The 17,161-nt window shown below is 44.2% G+C and overlaps 1 protein-coding gene across 4 annotated transcripts in view; it reads left to right on the top strand.

Annotated features, from left to right (window-relative positions):
* The window catches only part of LOC310692408 (uncharacterized protein), a 132,105-nt gene that overhangs the window by 29,114 nt on the left and 85,830 nt on the right, over positions 1-17,161 (top strand). The window contains exon 1 of one of the 4 annotated variants that reach the window (XR_014518768.1): positions 11,649-11,876. The exons of the other annotated variants lie outside the window; for them this stretch is intronic. The gene's annotated coding sequence lies outside the window, so the exon portion shown is untranslated. Of the gene's footprint in view, positions 1-11,648; positions 11,877-17,161 lie in introns of those variants that run through there. 4 annotated transcript variants of the gene reach the window in all.

The following is a 17,161-nucleotide window of genomic DNA, read 5'->3' as shown; positions in this document are numbered from 1 at the left end:
AAGTATAACCCAGAGTCAGCCAGACCACTAAGGACTGATCTGGAATGTCAGCACCTAGTGGAATTCACTCGTTTTTATGCTGAAGCATTTGCTTGAACAAAACATTCCCCTGCTTGAGTTAACCAGTGTGTATGCTAGACGGAAATGCTAGACAACAAAAATTAGATTCTTGATGGAGTCCCCAGGAAGGGAGGAAAAGGGTACCAAAGCCCTTTGGATGTAGAGGGATGAGAGAGCAGCAGTGAACCAAGTTAAGCCTGCAGCCTCTACACTTGTTGGATTGCGAACAAGGGTCAGGGGGATGATTCTTCCCCCCCCCTTATTGTTAGCTTTAGAACATCATCTCAGGGTTGCCACCTTTTAACTTGGCAAATTATCATGCACTTCAGCAACGGAGCAAAATGAGTGGGACATAAACAGACTCAGTGGATAATGCTGAATGAAATCTACCATTGATCTGACCTGCTATGAAGCAGCTTTAGAGGTTCCAGCTCCCTACATCTTTCTCTCCGCAGAACCCTTTCTTATTTGGGTCCCCAATCAAGAGGAGACATGTGTGCTCACCCACACAGGCTTACAATCCAATCCCCCTTAATATCTTTGCACCAAAGAGAGAAACGTTGGGAGTGGCAGGGACACTGGGACATGCCCTCACGTGTCCCTGCCAAATAGGGGTTTTGAATTCAATGGTTCGGGGTCCTTCTCCTGGTCTGGAGGGTGGGACCTGAAACAATGGATTCAAGTTACGAGAAACACCAGGAAGAACTTTCTGACAGTAAGAGCTGTTCAACAGTGGAACGGTCTCCCTCGGAGGTTGTGGACTCTGGAGGTTTTTATGCAGAGATTGGATGTCCATCTGTCTTGGAGGCTTCAGTTGAGATTCCTGCATTGCAGAGGTTTGGACTAAAGGACCATCGAGTTCTCTTCCAATTCTACCATGCTATGATTCTATGATTCCATCAGTGGCGCACACCTGTGTTCTGTTATGTGCAGTTGGAGCCAATAATTAGAGGTCCTTAGACCAGTCCCCTGAATTACACAGTTTGACCCACAGCGCAAAGCTCAAACTCCCCCCGCCCACCAAAAAACTTCCCAATGTGCACCTGCACACCTGTGTTTCATTTGAAAGCCCTTTCTGTCAAACCTTCATTTTTCACTGGGGTGGAGAGGTTGTTTATTATAGCGCTCCATTTTCGCCTTCCTTTGCAAGGGCTCCTTTTAAATTTGCCCTCAGTTATATGTGGTCAGAAAACACAAATAGAAAATGTTGCAGGAGCCATAGGTTATGGTGATTTATGGTGATTATTCATTAGTATTTTGCCATACATTAAGGACCCATGTGTGTCCTTTCCCCATTAATAGAAATCAAGCAAAGGTACAGACCCACCCCCAAATCAATCCAAATCACATCCTTAATTTTTTTTAAAAGCACAAGACAGAGGTCTCCATGTAAGTATCATAACTTTTTTTAATGTGATGGTCTGCTACATGCCGCTGGTCTAGGGGTATATACAATAAAAATTGAGAGGTTCATAAGTCACATGCACTGTATTGGCTTTTGTTCTCCTGCAGCCTTGTGCGATACGTAATTTAAATTAGTTATAATTGCCCTGGAAGTGGGTGGTGTTGGAAAGTAAGAAGAAGCCGTTTTGAAGTTGGTTGGTTAATGATCAAGCGTTACATAAATTTTATGTCTTTGCTTAGTTAGTCTCACTGCCCTTATCCCAGGGGTCTGCAAACTTTTTCAGCAGGGGGCCGGTCCACTGTCCCTCAGACCTTGTGGGAGGCCAGACTATATTTTGGGGGGGAAATGAACAATTTTCGCCCGCCCGCAAAGAGGCCTGAAGATGCTTCGCTTTACCTGTCCCAGTTGTCGTCCCAATAGCCACAATTGGGCTTCTCCAGCCAGCCAGGCACCATGGCAGGGTAGGAGGCTGCGCTGGCCGGCAAAGACAGAAGCAGTAGCCCCAGCAGAGGAGCCATGGGTGGAGGTAGGGGAACCGGGGTGTCGTCGGAGCTTTTACCCACCACCTGCTGCTGCTGCTTCCCGAGAGGCACCGCAGAGAAGAAGACAGAGCCGCCTGCCAACCCGGAAGAAGCGGCCGCGGCTGTTAAGTTGTGGGTGAACATATCAGATGACACAGCGATTCTTCAAACAGCTCTTGTTTATTCACAGGCCAGAACAGAACTGAACTCAAGGGTTCAGCCAACCTGCTTATATAGAGCTCCACTACAATGCAACAGTAACAACTTTCTGTAACTATCCAATCACTGAACGTCACTTTCAATCCCTTATTTGCATATGTGGACCTGAGTGAAAACTATCTACAGTATCCCCCTGCTGGCCCAGGGTGAGAACTTCAGTACATAACAGCGGCCACTGCAATAACCTACCTGAACCTCATGGGAGGAATGAAGGAGGCAGGCAGGCAGGCAGGTGGCAGCGGCAATGAAACACGAGGAAGCGGCACGGAAAGGGGGCTTGGAGAGGGAAGGAAGGGCAGACTGAGGGAGAGGGAGCAGGAGCAGGAGGAGAACACAGCAGCAGCCGGCAGCCGGCGTCACGTGCCCCCTTCACAGCGCCGCCCTACTGAGGCAGGCAGGCAGGCAAGCCGACTCCCACCATCGACGGCGCCCAGCGTGGGACAAGATTGCTGCATCCCTGAGGAGAAAAGTGCTGCCGTGTGAGGGAGAGAGAGGGAGAGGGAAAGAACAGGCACGCCGGCGATCCACACTCTTGTGATCCACATGTCGATTCCCGGACCGTCCGCAGGCCGGATTTAGAAGACAATTGGGCCTGATCTGGCCCACGGGCCTTAGTTTGCAGACCCATGGTTTATCCTCTCTCCCCATTTTGGCCCTGGTTTTAATGTTAAGTTTGCATTTCATTGATAGGTTTGTTCTGTATCTATCTTGATTAGCATTTTGGGGGGGGGCATGCACACACATGTGTTCCAGTTAGTCTTGTGAGAACAGTCAGTGCACAAGCAGTCCACATACTGTGAGTGTATAATTTCTGAAGCTTAGCACTGGCATGAGACGTGCCCATAGCAGCCATGGTGCCACCCAAGGCAGAGGTGCTGGCAGTAGCAGCATCACCACTAGCCAGACTCCTCACCTCTAGTCAGACTACTCCATCCTGGTACTTGCTTGTAGTGATGGGCAGCAAAAATGGCATCCCAAAAGGTTTGTGCTTTCCAGCACCGTCACCACACATGGTGGTATGTGCCAGCTGTTGGTAATCCTCACCAAGAGGTTGAAGATTTGAGCAATATGTGAGAAAGTTTTGCAGGTGTTGCATCCCAACAATGTTCCAGCTTAAGCACACATCCTCATATTTAAGAGGAAGCAGTGTGGATTCGAGGATCACTCCAGTGGTTAGACCAGTCTTTGTCATCAAGTGTTATTCCCCAGTTTCCCTCCCAGACTTTTAAAAGGTCACTTAACTTGAATCTACACCATCGAGGTCTAGTAATATAGTATATAATGAAGAAATTATACCTGATTGGAGGCTGCTGAAATCATGTTTTCAAAAGCTGTGAGTGAGGGGCAGACATGCTAAACGAAATCATTAATTTGCCACCATTGAAACCAACACTGGTAGTTGAATCCCCAGCTCAGAAAAAGGTCTACCATTAATATATTAAAAAATCATGTAGGTGCAGGAAAAAAATTTCTAACACCACGATTGCCAGGGTTCAAGCCTTTGTTTGCTATAGAATTCTGAATGAAAATACAATGGTTGCAATGAGGAGTTGTGAGTAATAAGTGTAATACCTCTACATATCCAACTAATAAGTAAAGAGCTACTGAAAGATTTTTCTTGCAATGGTTTTACAGTAAAACACTAATTAGGAGACCATTTACCGAAATATTTTCGATTTGCACCCATCTCTTTATTTTACTGTCTAAACTAATAAATATTAAATGATGAACCTGGTTGGTCTCACTGGAAGTCTAGAATCCCTCACCCACCTTTTTTCATTTGTATGTAAAGTAAGTTCATTTTCAGCATTGACTTTTCCCCATTAAAAATAAAATGTTCCAATTCTCTTTGCCAAATTTTATATTGTTTGTTGGAGATCCATCCTGTGAGAAAAAGAAAAGTTAACTTAGGCAACGTGTTCATTTTTACAGCAGCTATATGCACTGTTAGAGGCAGCTGCAGTTTCCTTCAGCAATTGAGATCAGACCTTATCACGTTCCAAATGTGTCTATAATTTGCAAGGAATAAATTATTTATGGTTCTTTCACTTTCACTTTTTTATTTTATCTTTTGAAAAAAGCAAGCTTTAGAAATTTGATGTGGTTAATTCCTACAAATTTCATGCACCTATGTGAAGAAACAAAGAATTATGACCTTCTTGGTTTCCCAGTGCAAGTCAACAGAAGAATCAAAGATTTGGATTTCCAAATATTCACTGGGATTTTCTAGGCTGGAATCAGATCAGTTCTGAATTGATCCAAACTGAATTGGGGCCTGATCCATATCACCAAATTGGGGGACGGGGGACTTACACAGCCCTAAAATTTGTATACTCCCAATTGTATCGATTGCAAAGTAGCAAACTAGAATAGGTATGGTTTATGAAAAAATGGCGCAATTTCATTCTCCTATTTACCCATGCAGCCTCTCTTTAGAAAATGATCAACTGTACTGATTTGTGAGAATAGCTCATGGAGCCCATGCGATGAGAAGGTTGTGGAGAAAAGGTAGAAACAAACACTTTTGTATCTGCTATCAAGCATTTGAGATCAATGACTACCTGTACTAAAATAGCTTCAGCAACATGGGCTTATTTATGGGAAGAAAATTCACATGCAGAATTTTCAAGATGAGTCAGTCAATTAAAAAAAATACTCTAGGGTAACTAAGTATTACATGAATAAGAACTATGGGGAAAGACCTATGGAGAAATTGTCTCTGCATATGTCTCTCAGTAAAGCTGGAAAAGTGTTTGTATACCCAGAGAATTCGAGTGGTCTCTGTGTGTGTGTGTTTATATCAGATCTCCCTCAGGCCCAAACTCGATCTGATGTTAATTGTGTGTAGATACAATTAATATGCATGCTTTAAATTATATAATTAGCAGTTGCAGTGCCAGCCAAGCATCAAAGAGACTTCAGAGTGTGGGGCGGGAAAGCAATCCTTTCCCCCACACAGCTGACCCTACAAAAATGTTCCCAAACTGCTATAGTGAGGCTCCCAATGCAAAAAAGAGCAGCCAGTGAGGGGTTTTCAGCAACAAACTGGTGTGGGCTCCCTAACAGGGGATATACCTGGATGGGGGCCTTTGAGCTGCTTCCCGCCCCTCCCTGCCATCAAAAGAAAAGTAGCCAGGAATGTGAGATATAGTCAGCCGCCGAGACCATATAACACCGGTCTTGAAAGACCTACATTGGCTCCCAATACGTTTCCGAGCACAATTCAAAGTGTTGGTGCTGACCTATAAAGCCCTAAACGGCCTCGGTCCAGTATACCTGAAGGAGCGTCTCCACCTCCATCATTCAGCCCAGACACTGAGGTCCAGCGCCGAGGGCCTTCTGGCGGTTCCCTCATTGCGAGAAGCAAAGCTACAGGGAACCAGGCAGAGGGCCTTCTCGGTAGTGGCGCCCGCCCTGTGGAACGCCCTTCCAGCAGATGTCAAAGCGATAAACAACTACCTGACATTCAGAAGACATCTTAAGGCAGCCCTGTTCAGGGAAGTTTTTAACGTGTGACATTTTACTGTATTTTTGGTTTTATGGAAGCCGCCCAGAGTGGCTGGGGAGGCCCAGCCAGATGGGTGGGGTATAAATAATAAATTATTATTATTATTATTATTATTATTATTATTATTATTATTAGACCCCAGCTTTTGGTGATGGATGAGCCAACAGTGGGGCGGGGGGAGACAAAGGTAGCAAACGAGAGAGGCAGAGACACAGAGACAGCGTAAGGGGGAGCAGATGTCATAAGAGATGAATGCAAGTAGATGCAGCTATAAACACATAGAACTATAAACACATAGAACACGTACAACTATGTAGTTGCAGTAGCAGAAGCCACTACAACATCCTGATAGCACAATGGGGCTTCCTGTCCTCTCCTCCCCCTGTGGGGTCCTCTGCACCCCACAAAGTAGCTCATGGTGGTTGGGAGAATCCCCCTGAACAGGACAGAGTGGGAGGACTGGGGAAGTCATTCCATCAGGCAAGCAGTAATGGCTGCACTGACAGAGCAATCTCCTCACTACTTTGAATATCAGCCCTAGATCGAGGTTACCAGATTTTTTCCAAAGAATCCAGGGACACTTTTTTTAAAAAGGGGGGGAGTTATTATTTTTTAAAAAAAATTAAGAAGTAATGTGTTCTCTTCTGTGATCTCCTCTGTTGTGCAGCCTTCCTCTGGGCCCCTGCCTGCTCTCTTGGAGCACTAGCGACCATGGAGTAGACTCGGATCGGGCCCGGGGTCGGCCAGATGTCCTTGCCCTTCCGGTGCTCTTCTACCTCTCCTCCTCAGCAGCAGCACGGCAAGGTCGGGGCTCCCTCTTTTTTCTCTTTCCTCTTTCTCTCTCTTCCTTCTCCACTCCTCCTTCTCCCTGCGTCGGCTCCAGGGTTTTTCCTGGCCCCAGAGCGCTGTTGGGTGGCCGGGCGCTCTCGCTCCTGACTCTATTTGGGTCGTGGGGGGTGTCAGCGGTTTCCCCAGTTGACGCACCAGACGTCCCGGGTTTCCCTTCTGCAGTGGCAGCGGCAGTCTCAGGAGCCCGGAGCCAGCCTCGTAGCGCAGTTGGCTCTGGGTGGCTTCAGGTGCTGCTCGCTGCTGTGGCACCCGCCATTTTGCCTCACCGGAAGTCCCCATATTATTCGTCTTGTGCCGTTGAACCAATCACGCAACATTCATTCCCTACTGATAAATCTACAACACTTAAAATATAAATCCGGGTACATTAAATGAAATCCGAGGACATTCTGGGGACAGATTTTGTCCCGGGACAGATTTGTAAATCCGGGGACTGTCCCCGGGAAATGGGGATGTCTGGTAACCATACCCTAGATGTTTAGTCAGTTGCCAAATTGTATTCATTGAGCCTAACCTAGCAAAAAGAAGAGTGTCTGTCGAAGCACTCAAGAAAGTATAACCAATAAGCCAAACTATACATAGTGCTCTGAGTGATGCAGCCCATTCGAGAGAAACTAAGCAAACGTGATATTTGTGATGTTTGGCGCAGAGTAAGAATTTGTGGGTCTGTAATTCCTTCTGCTCCTCTGCCTTCCAGGATGATTTATAAACCTTTCTACTTGTCAGTAGTTAACTTAAAGAATCCAGTTAGTTCTTGATGGTGGCAGGAGTAATTAAAAGTGTGATCAAATTCAGTGAAACAAACACACGCATACACACACCAAACAAAAAAGGTCAGCCTCTTTAATAATGTCCCCTATGTACTTTCCTAGCAGGGAGGTTTTTTTTGCTAATCTAATACCTGTTAATTCTCTTTCTAATTAGGACTATGACTCACCAGAGGCTGTTTTATACTTAATTTGTTGGGGTTTTATTATATGGCTCAACAGCCAGCCAGCCATTGTGTTCCTCATGTGATCGTGGCTAAGATCGTTCAGGCATTACTCGCACACTGAAGCCCTTGGAGAGAACGTGCCACTACAATTTGTGAGTCACCCGTTCCTGCTCTGCCTCGGCCTTGTCATGTGTGTGCCTGTCAGGATTCATCTCCATCTCCATTACCCCTGGGGCAAAAAGTCATATTTTGTTTCTGCTCACTTGTCTGATTTTTCGCAGATCTTATTCCCATCTTCAGAACCTTAAGCAAGTGCCATCTTCTGAGGATTTAAGGTGGAAATATAAAGTGCTGCCCAAATTTATCTCAAAACATCTCTTTGTACATAGGGATTATCCTTCATTTAACAGTTCCATGTTTTTGATTCAAAACAATGGTCAACGATAACCTAAGCCAAATACATGTAACTGTAATATTTGAAAATATCTGTTTCTTTTTTTTCTTCAGTTCATAACTGAAGCTCCTGCAATGAAGATGACTATAAGGAATCATAGGCGAGTGTCCAGTTTAGTTTTGAGGTGTATGTGGCAGCGGGATCAACAGTAATGCCATACTTTTCACCAACTGATGGAAAATGAGATTATGCATCAATTTTCCACTTTATTGTTGTTGTTTTTTGTTTAGTCGTGTCCGCCTCTTCGTGACCCCCTGGACCAGAGCACGCCAGGCACTCCTGTCTTCCACTGCCTCCCGCAGTTTGGTCAGACTCATGTTTGTAGCTTCGAGAACACTGTCCCACCATCTCGTCCTCCGTCGTCCCCTTCTCCTTGCGCCCTCCATCTTTCCCAACATCAGGGTCTTTTCCAGGGAGTCTTCTCTTCTCATTAGGTGGCCAAAGTATTGGAGCCTCAGCTTCACGATCTGTCCTTCCAGTGAGCACTCAGGGCTGATTTCCTTCAGAATGGATAGGTTTGATCTTCTTGCAGTCCATGGGACTCTCAAGAGTCTTCTCCAGCACCATAATTCAAAAGCATCAATTCTTCGGCGATCAGCCATCTTTATGGTCCAGCTCTCACTTCCATACATCACCACTGGGAAAACCATAGCTTTAACTATACGAAGCTTTGTTGGCAAGGTGATGTCTCTGCTTTTTAAGATGCTGTCTAGATTTGTCATTGCTTTTCTCCCAAGAAGCAGACGTCTTTTAATTCCGTGACTGCTGTTACCATCTGCCGTGATTTCCACTTTATACCTCCTCACAATTTAGTCTTTAGAAAGTGTGTCAATTAACCTAGATCCAGTTTCATCACTTTCAAAGAAATCTAAACACCTTTCACGTGTAGCCCAAGTGGTGTGGCAGCTGACTCCTTATGGTGAAATCCTGCACATCTGCAAGCTTTCTGTGTATGCATGGTTGACATCCATCCATCTCAGGAGACAATGGGGGAGTGCACCTTCTGGAGTGAGGTCAAACCATTGAAGGGTTACAGCGTCTGCTGTGGCTGTAGAGACCGATAGGGGAGAGACGTGTTTTGTGGCTACATCAATGGGACTGGTATGCTGGCCTTATCCACAGGATCAACTCCTTTTCAGATACCCACATCAGTGCACCATTCTCCCACAGTCTAAAGGCATGGGAGATCATGCCACAGGGAAGCAGGATGAGGCCAGTTTACAGAAATCACAGGGTAAAACTGTTTTTGTAGCACAGATTGCAGGCAGTGCACTGTGGTGAACCATCTTCAACTCCAACATTACTTGTTTTGGAGGAGGCGAACTCACCCACTTAAAATGTTTTGTTTTCTTTAATTTAGGTTCAAAACTCTTACATATTTATCTAATCCTTTTATCAATGCCAACCTCCATCTAAATACCATTTCAATTATAATATATCTGTCAGTTATAATACCAACCAGTAGCTATGGATAAATGTGGTACAAAACAGCACAGGTTCACTTTAAAGTAAAACACAAAGTAAATATATATATTATTCTATAACTGAGAATGATTACATTCTAAATGGTTTCTTTAAGAAAACAGCTGATCCTGTGAGTAAGGCCTTTCCCACACGTGCCCACCCGGCCACTTTGGTTGGCAGAATTGGCACTGCAATAGGTGCCGCATAATACCCATTCCAAATTTGCAAGACCTCAATCGTTTAGTGTGGCAGTGCCTACACTTCGGAACTCCCTGCCTGTTGAGATCAAGGAGACGGCTTCACTGGCACCTACTTAAAACATTCTTGTTTAGACAAGCCTACTCAGATACTAAAATAGACTAAAATTGCCTCAACTTTCTAAGTATTTCAGCTTTTATGTTTTAAAGTAGGGTTGTGAATCTTTCTTGATTTTATCGTTGTCTCTTTTTGTAAACCACTTTGAGAATTTTTTTTTACAATCAAGTGGTGTGTAAATTTCATTAAATAAATAATGAAGCCAAAATCACACACCTATTTGCCTCATTAAATTCAACAAGCACCACTACACCGTCAGAGATTAACCCGCCCCCTGTCCTTCAGTGATTATTAAACATGTTGTTGTTGTTTAGTCGTTTAGTCGTGTCCAACTCTTCGTGACCCCCTGGACCAGAGCACGCCAGGCACTCCTGTCTACCACTGCCTCCCGCAGTGGATTATTAAGCATACCTTTTAAAATTATCTACTTTTTACTAGCCAGTTGGCATATAATGTGTGTTGGGGGAGGAGTAGTACCTATGCTGCCTTGCGGGATATCTTTGGCAGAAGAAAAGGCCCAGGAGGAAACACTAAGAGGTAAGCAAATTTTTTCAGCAGGGGGCCGGTCCACTGTCCCTCAGACCTTGTTGAGGGCCGGACTATTTTTTTGGGGGGGGGGGGAATGAATGAATTCCTATGCCCCACAAATAACCCAGAGATGCATTTTAATAAAAGCACACATTCTACTCATGTAAAAACACCAGGCAGTCCCCACAAATAACCCAGAGATGCATTTGAAATAAAAGGATACATTCTACTCATGTAAAAACACACTGAATTTCCAGATCGTCCGTGGGCCAGATTTAGAAGGCGATTGAGCCGGATCCAGCCCCTGGGCCTTAGTTTGCCTACTCATGCACACCATCATCATAAACTTTATTGCATTAGCCAAAGGCCATGGCATCATTCACAAAGGGAACAAAGAGAAAAGCAACAATAACCATAAAAACATCAGGCACTGCAAATACAATAAACCACGGTCACATCTCCTAGAAGTTATTTGTTGCATACAATAGAATAGCAGGGGGTTCTCAGGTAGAATATGCCAGCTTAAATGTCTGAATCACCTTTGCAACTGACCGCTATTTTATCTAGTTCTTTTCTCCTGATCTTCTTAGCTGCCAACGCATATAGTTCTACTTTATAAGTTACGAAGTCATCAGTATCACTTAGCAGCCATTCCACCCTTTCCACCCTGTTTGAGTGTGTTCCATTCGTAAGCAGGGTTTTTATAAAGTAAAGTCTACACAAATCCAGAGTGGAATCCCTAAGGTGGCTGGATGGTGCCTTATACTCCTTTTTCCAGCAACTCGCTGTGGGTTAAACCACAGAGCCTAGGACTTGCCGATCAGAAGGTCGGCGGTTCGAATCCCCGTGACGGGGTGAGCTCCCGTTGCTCTGTCCCAGCTCCCGCCAACCTAGCAGTTTGAAAGCACATCCAAGTGCAAGTAGATAAATAGGTACTGCTCTGGCGGGATGGTAAACGGCATTTCTGTGCACTGCTCTGGTTCGCCAGAAGCGGTTTCGTCATGCTGGCCACATGACCCGGAAGCTGTACGCCGGCTCCCTCAATCAATAAAGCAAGATGAGCGCCGCAACCCCAGAGTCGGCCATGACTGGACCTCATGGTCAGGGGTCCCTTTACCTTTTACCTGCAGCCAAGCTGGTGCCAAATGTACTGCTCTTCTTTCCTTTGGACCATATCTGTGAGGCTGAGAGAGGGGTCTTGTCATCTGGGCAGCCCAGGACCTCCAGGCCACTTCAGGGCTGCTAACACAACAGTTTGACATCACACACATCCCGGAGGTACACTCCATCGTCTCTTGAGACAGGTAGATGCCAACAACAACGTTGGCCAGTTGCTGGAAAAAGCACCAATGTTTGCCCTTTGCTTAAAGTTGCTGATGTAAGTTAGATTGTCTCATTGCCTCTCTATCGCCTGCCCCTGACTGCTTTGGCTTTCTCCATCGCTTGACCAAGAGAAGTGATCACTCCCATTTGCTCTCACAACTGTTGATTGGTGGCAGTTGCCTGACTGAAAACATCTGGCAACTTCCATGATGGATCCTGCAAGCAGCTGGAGCCTTACCAACCAATGACTCAACACCACTAGGGCTAGCACTAGAGGAAATTGCAGGCAGCAAGCAGTGAGTGTTCACTGATCGCCAGTTGAGTTCTGAACATGGAAGCAAAGAGCAGCAGAAGCTGCTGTAGAAACAATGTGAAACGGGGAGGGAAGGAACTAGATTCATAAATATCTAAAACTAGCTGCGGGGCAGTCAGGCAACACCAGGAACAATGCAGAAGGCGAAAAACCACAGGGATTTTTTTTTAAAAAAAAGCCTCCCCCAAAAATGATGTTATTGACAAATATTGTGGAGGGGCGAGTTCCTGCAGACCACAGGAAGGAGGACTTCTGGGGGGAGGCTGTATGACCCACATAGTAGCTACCCCTGCTTTACAGGTAGATTCCAAAGACTCAGGAACCAGCAGACTGGTCGGCCACCTTAACCATTTTAGTATGTCTAATGGAAATGTATGAGTATGTTGTAATCCCAGAAACCTAAACATGTCTTACCTAGAAAAAGAATTTCAGACTCCCCACTAGAGAGGACATAATGGCATAATTTGTGAATGGCTATTTTTCAGTAAAGTAGATACCTCTTCAGACTTTTAGCAGTTACAGGTCACAGAGGGCAACCCCAAACTTTGTCCGTGTAAAACTCCCTTTGGGAGGTATCACTTTGTGTCTTGCGTCCCAACAGCATCAGCCTCCCCTGTCTGAATCATGTATACAAGCACAATGATGAAGGGATGCATCAAAGTAATGTTTGGGGTTCTGCCTGAGCTAAATGTGGCCGAAGGATTTGGGAAGGTCTTAAGAAACGACAAGAGCTACAAATTTAAGGAAGGAAACTGTGCGTTCAGGGCAGTGGCGTAGCGTGGGTTGTCAGCACCCGGGGCAAGGCAAGTAATTTGTGCCCCCTAACCCATGGATTTGCGCCCCCTAACCCTAACCCCCAGATGTTGCGCCCGGTGCGGCCGGCCCCCCCTGCACCCCCCACGCTACGCCACTGGTTCAGGGTGACTGAACTGACATTTCTGGGAGATCTCTGCTGTGATCTCTGCTGTGAAAAGTTGCAAGTATTGAAATGATGTCCCAGCCCAGTCCAAGCAACTCTTGGGGATGGCTGATTAGTTAAGGGAATTCATACCAAGCCTGTCATCCAGCACATGAATGGAGCTGGGAAGCACAGCAGACCAAGGTGTGGACTGTGTTGATTACGATTACCTTGTTAAAATCCTATAGCTACCGTAGGCTGCTTAAAATTTCTCTAGAGGCTTTACAGAACCCTTCTCTAACCTGATGCCCTCCAAGCCCTCACGTTATTCCTGCCCATTGACTATGCCGGCTGGCAATGATGGGAACTGCAGTTCAAAATATCTGGAGGGCACCAGGTTGGGGAACACTGGCTCATAGCCTGAATTTGGTGCAGTGATTCTACAGAACTGTGGTCATCCCTGAAAAACAGTAGAAGAAGATTGGAAGAAATTTAAAGACTATTTACAGAAATATTGTAAAATCAATGAATGTTAGAATGATGTTGGATAGAAATTAAGTGGTTTTTAGCTGCAATACTATAAGGGAATATGAAAAATGGATTACTAACAGGTAAAAATTTAATGTTACAATATTTTAAGATTAAAGACTAGGATAAACGAAGAGGGGAAGGATTTGCTGAACTAACAAACCGAACTGGAATACAAAAAAGGGAGGCGTGAGGAGGTCCGGGAAACAAGCTAATGAAAAATAAGTAACGGAAAGATTGAGTTGTTTTTAACTATTTTTATTTTGTATTTTTCTTTTTTCTATTTTTATTTTGTAATATCTTGAAAATCTTAATAAATATCTTATATTTAAAAAAAGAAAAACAGTGGCACACTGACAGAGGCAGAAGTCACTTACAGCGAAAGTGAAAAGGAGCCTCGTTGCCTGTCAGATAAATGACTTTATTCTGGGATCCAATGGATGATGATCAAGCGCCCAAAATACGAATTGGTCGTGTCTTGCATGCTGGGTAAATACATATGTGCTCATCCATGGTGGAGGTGCTGCCCATAAGTGCACCTGCCCCTTGTTGCAACCAGAAGGGACTTGTGCAGGCATAAGTAAATCATGCAGTAGAAACAATAAATTAGCCCAATATTTGTCTCCATCCATACAGACCCTGCTAGATGTTAAGAGTAGCAGCCTCAGGAGTGCAGAGAATGGCAGTTCAGGAGAGGCCTTTTTCTGTGTCGGCACTTACTGTAAATTGGGGGACTCCCTCCCCACTGAGGGGCACCTAGAATCTTGGTTGTGTATCTTCTAGGGTATCCTCCTTGCTTTTGACAACTCAAGTATTTTTCTGGGACTCACATCTCTGTTTTGTTTAACTTATACTGCGCTTTTTTGGAATTGTTCTTGTTTTTAGTTTTATGATTATATTGAAACTTTATGGTGAAGGGCAGGGTAAGAAATTTTTTATTAAAAAAAACAAAAATGTGTTCTGAAACATGAGGTACGGCTGCTAGTTAGTGCATATGTGTGGGTTAAAGAAGGTGCGAGAGTTTGCTAGGCTTTGTAGACAGATTGACAAAACAATACTGTCCCTGCCCGTAGGCCTGCAATCTAACAGACATGATTTAGAAAGAAAAAGTTAGGTACCTATTTTTGAGGAAGCTCATCTTAATATACGGTACATATTAAAGAGCTAATTGTTCATTTTTTGATGACAGCTAGAGTCACAGGGATTTGTTTTTGAAGAGATCTGAATAGAGCCAATATTTCTTTTTGGTCTTCCAAAGTTTGGGAACTCAATTTATTAGAAAAGTTTACCGACAAGCTATGCATTTCCAGGGTACAATGCCTGTTGTTGTTAGTCCAATAAAAAAAAACCTAAATAGAAGTATACAGGAAAACAAGTAAATCTGGCCACTACTGATTCATAAATTTGCATTTCATCCCCAGGACAGGATAGCTATTGAGACAGAAGGTTCTGGGAGACGAGGAACCAAATTGCCTGCCTTCTCCTCCTCAGAGGTTTCCTCAGTTCCAATTTCTGGCCTGTCCAACTTGCCTTCTGGTCAGCGTGAGGGAGAAACCGTGTGGGGACAGCATGTGCACTCTGGTCTCTCAACATCCATCCTTAGGTGATACACACGGATTCTTTGGTTGGTGGAAAACAGGAATAAAAAGAACTAGGCAGTCTTTATTTTAACAAGGCTGGAGGTTAATTTTAGTGGTGCACTGAATTAAAGGGAGCCAAATTTGGCGACTTCTTCTTATCTAACAGCTGGAAGCCATGTTCCCTCAGAGATTAAAGTTCTTCAGTAGAAGAACCACATCCTTGAATCTAAGATTGCATAAACTCAGTAGAGTAGAGCATGGACTCTTAATCTCAGAGTTGTGGATTTGAGCCCCACGTTGGGCAAAAGATTCTTGCATTGCACAGGTTGAACTTGATTACCCTTTTTTAAAAAAGATATTTATTAAAGTTTTTAAAATATAACAGTAAAAATGAAAAATAAAAAGAAGCACAATACAAAATACAACATAAAAACAATTAAAAAACAAATAATTTTCCATAACATATCTTCCTTACGCTTATTTCCCCAGACCTCCTCATACCTCCCTTCTTTGTATTCCACTTCGATTTGTTAATTCAGCAAATCCTTACCATTAAGCTTTTACCCATTTGTAAACCCTTTTTTTCAGATCTCCTAAAGCATTACAGCTGGAAACCCCTTAGTTTCTTTCCAACATCCTTCTAACATTCATCAATTTTACAATATTTCTGTAAATAGTCTTTAAATTTCTTCCAGTCTTCTTTCACCAACTCTTCTCCCTGGTCTTGGATTCTGCCAGTCATTTCTGCCAATTCCATGTAGTCAATCACCTTCATCTGCCATTCTTCCAGAGTGGGTAAATCTTGTGTCTTCCAATACTTTGCAATGAGTATTCTTGCTGCTGTTGTAGCATACATGAAAAAAGTTCTGTCCTTCTTTGACACCAATTGGCCGACTATGCCCAGGAGAAAGTGAACTTGATTACCCTTGTGATCCCTCCCAACTCTACAGTTCTATGATGATATGAAACTAGTGTGCAGGTTTTCGAGTGCTTCAGAATTCTTCATCAGGCCAGGCGATAAAACATTTGCTGGTAGGAGAAGGGGGAAGACTGGTTGTTCATGAAGCCATGGATTCTGCTTTTGAGGGCCGCAGCCTGAAATGAACAAGAGAATGTCTGAAGGTTGGGTTTTCTGAAAGTAACATTAAAATTTTGCATAAAAAATGTAAAAAATACAGGATAAATATTTTATGCCAGTGAATCTAGGATGCTTTCAGTTATGAACCAATGGTTTAGAAGAAATTCTAACACAAAAAACACAGAGTTTGAACTTCATAGTAAAGCCTCATAGGACAATGACTATTTCTTCAGATATTGTTAAGCTTGATAGGCAACTGAAGTACTGAGAGGTACTCTGAGGAAAGCTGGCCTCAGAAAAGTTGGAAGCCTTTAACTAAGGCCATGTACCCAATCCTGTTTACTCTGGCTCCAGGGTGCTCCCACCACTGGTTGTTTTTAAAGGAGTGTACACACAGTGGCGTAGCGTGGGGGGTGCAGGGGGGGCCGGCCGCACCGGACGCAACATCTGGGGGTTAGGGTCAGGGGGCGCAAATCCACGGGATAGGGGGCGCAAATCCACGGGTTAGGGGGCGCAAATTACTTGCCTTGCCCCGGGTGCTGACAACCCATGCTACGCCACTGTGTACACATGATACTAGCCACAATCTGTATGCATTCTGTATCTATCATGCTGTTTTTTAAAGGAAATATTGTGTTGTGATACATTTCCCTCAAACTAGCTTCACCTCCAAACTGAGGAAAAGAAAGACCTTAGCTGTGTTTTAAGGTGGTAGTGTGTACACAGCATATGTGTTTTAAGGTGGTAATGTGTTACTCAGAGTATTCCCACTGAAGTTAATGGTCTTAACCTGGTCGTGTTCATTCATTTCATTGGGCCCAAGCCAAATAAAACTTAATTGAAGACCACCCGAAAATGTTGGTGTGCATAACTAGCCGTCTTTCATCTAAAGTTGAATTTCCTCTTTTCCTGGGCAGCTGTGTTTGTAGAATAGGCATTCACACCTGGCAGAGTCTTGATAACTTGTTCTTTTTTCAAGCCACACTCGGGCAGTTAACCAATGTGGTGGCTCACATGATGGAGTGCTCCCTCATGAGAAAATAATCCCTAGACATAGACAACTTACATTTTAATTCTCTATGTGCAATGAATTTGAGGTGGGGGGGGGTCAGGACCTTTTTTCAGCAGGAACTTGCAGGAACTAAGCTCTGGCATCTCTCAGTTCAAGCGCCATTGCCATTATT

This window comes from Podarcis liolepis, assembly GCF_965112155.1.
Source record: "Podarcis liolepis genome assembly, chromosome: 13".
Lineage (NCBI taxonomy): Eukaryota > Metazoa > Chordata > Lepidosauria > Squamata > Lacertidae > Podarcis > Podarcis liolepis.
This window is presented reverse-complemented; position numbering and strand designations above follow the sequence as displayed.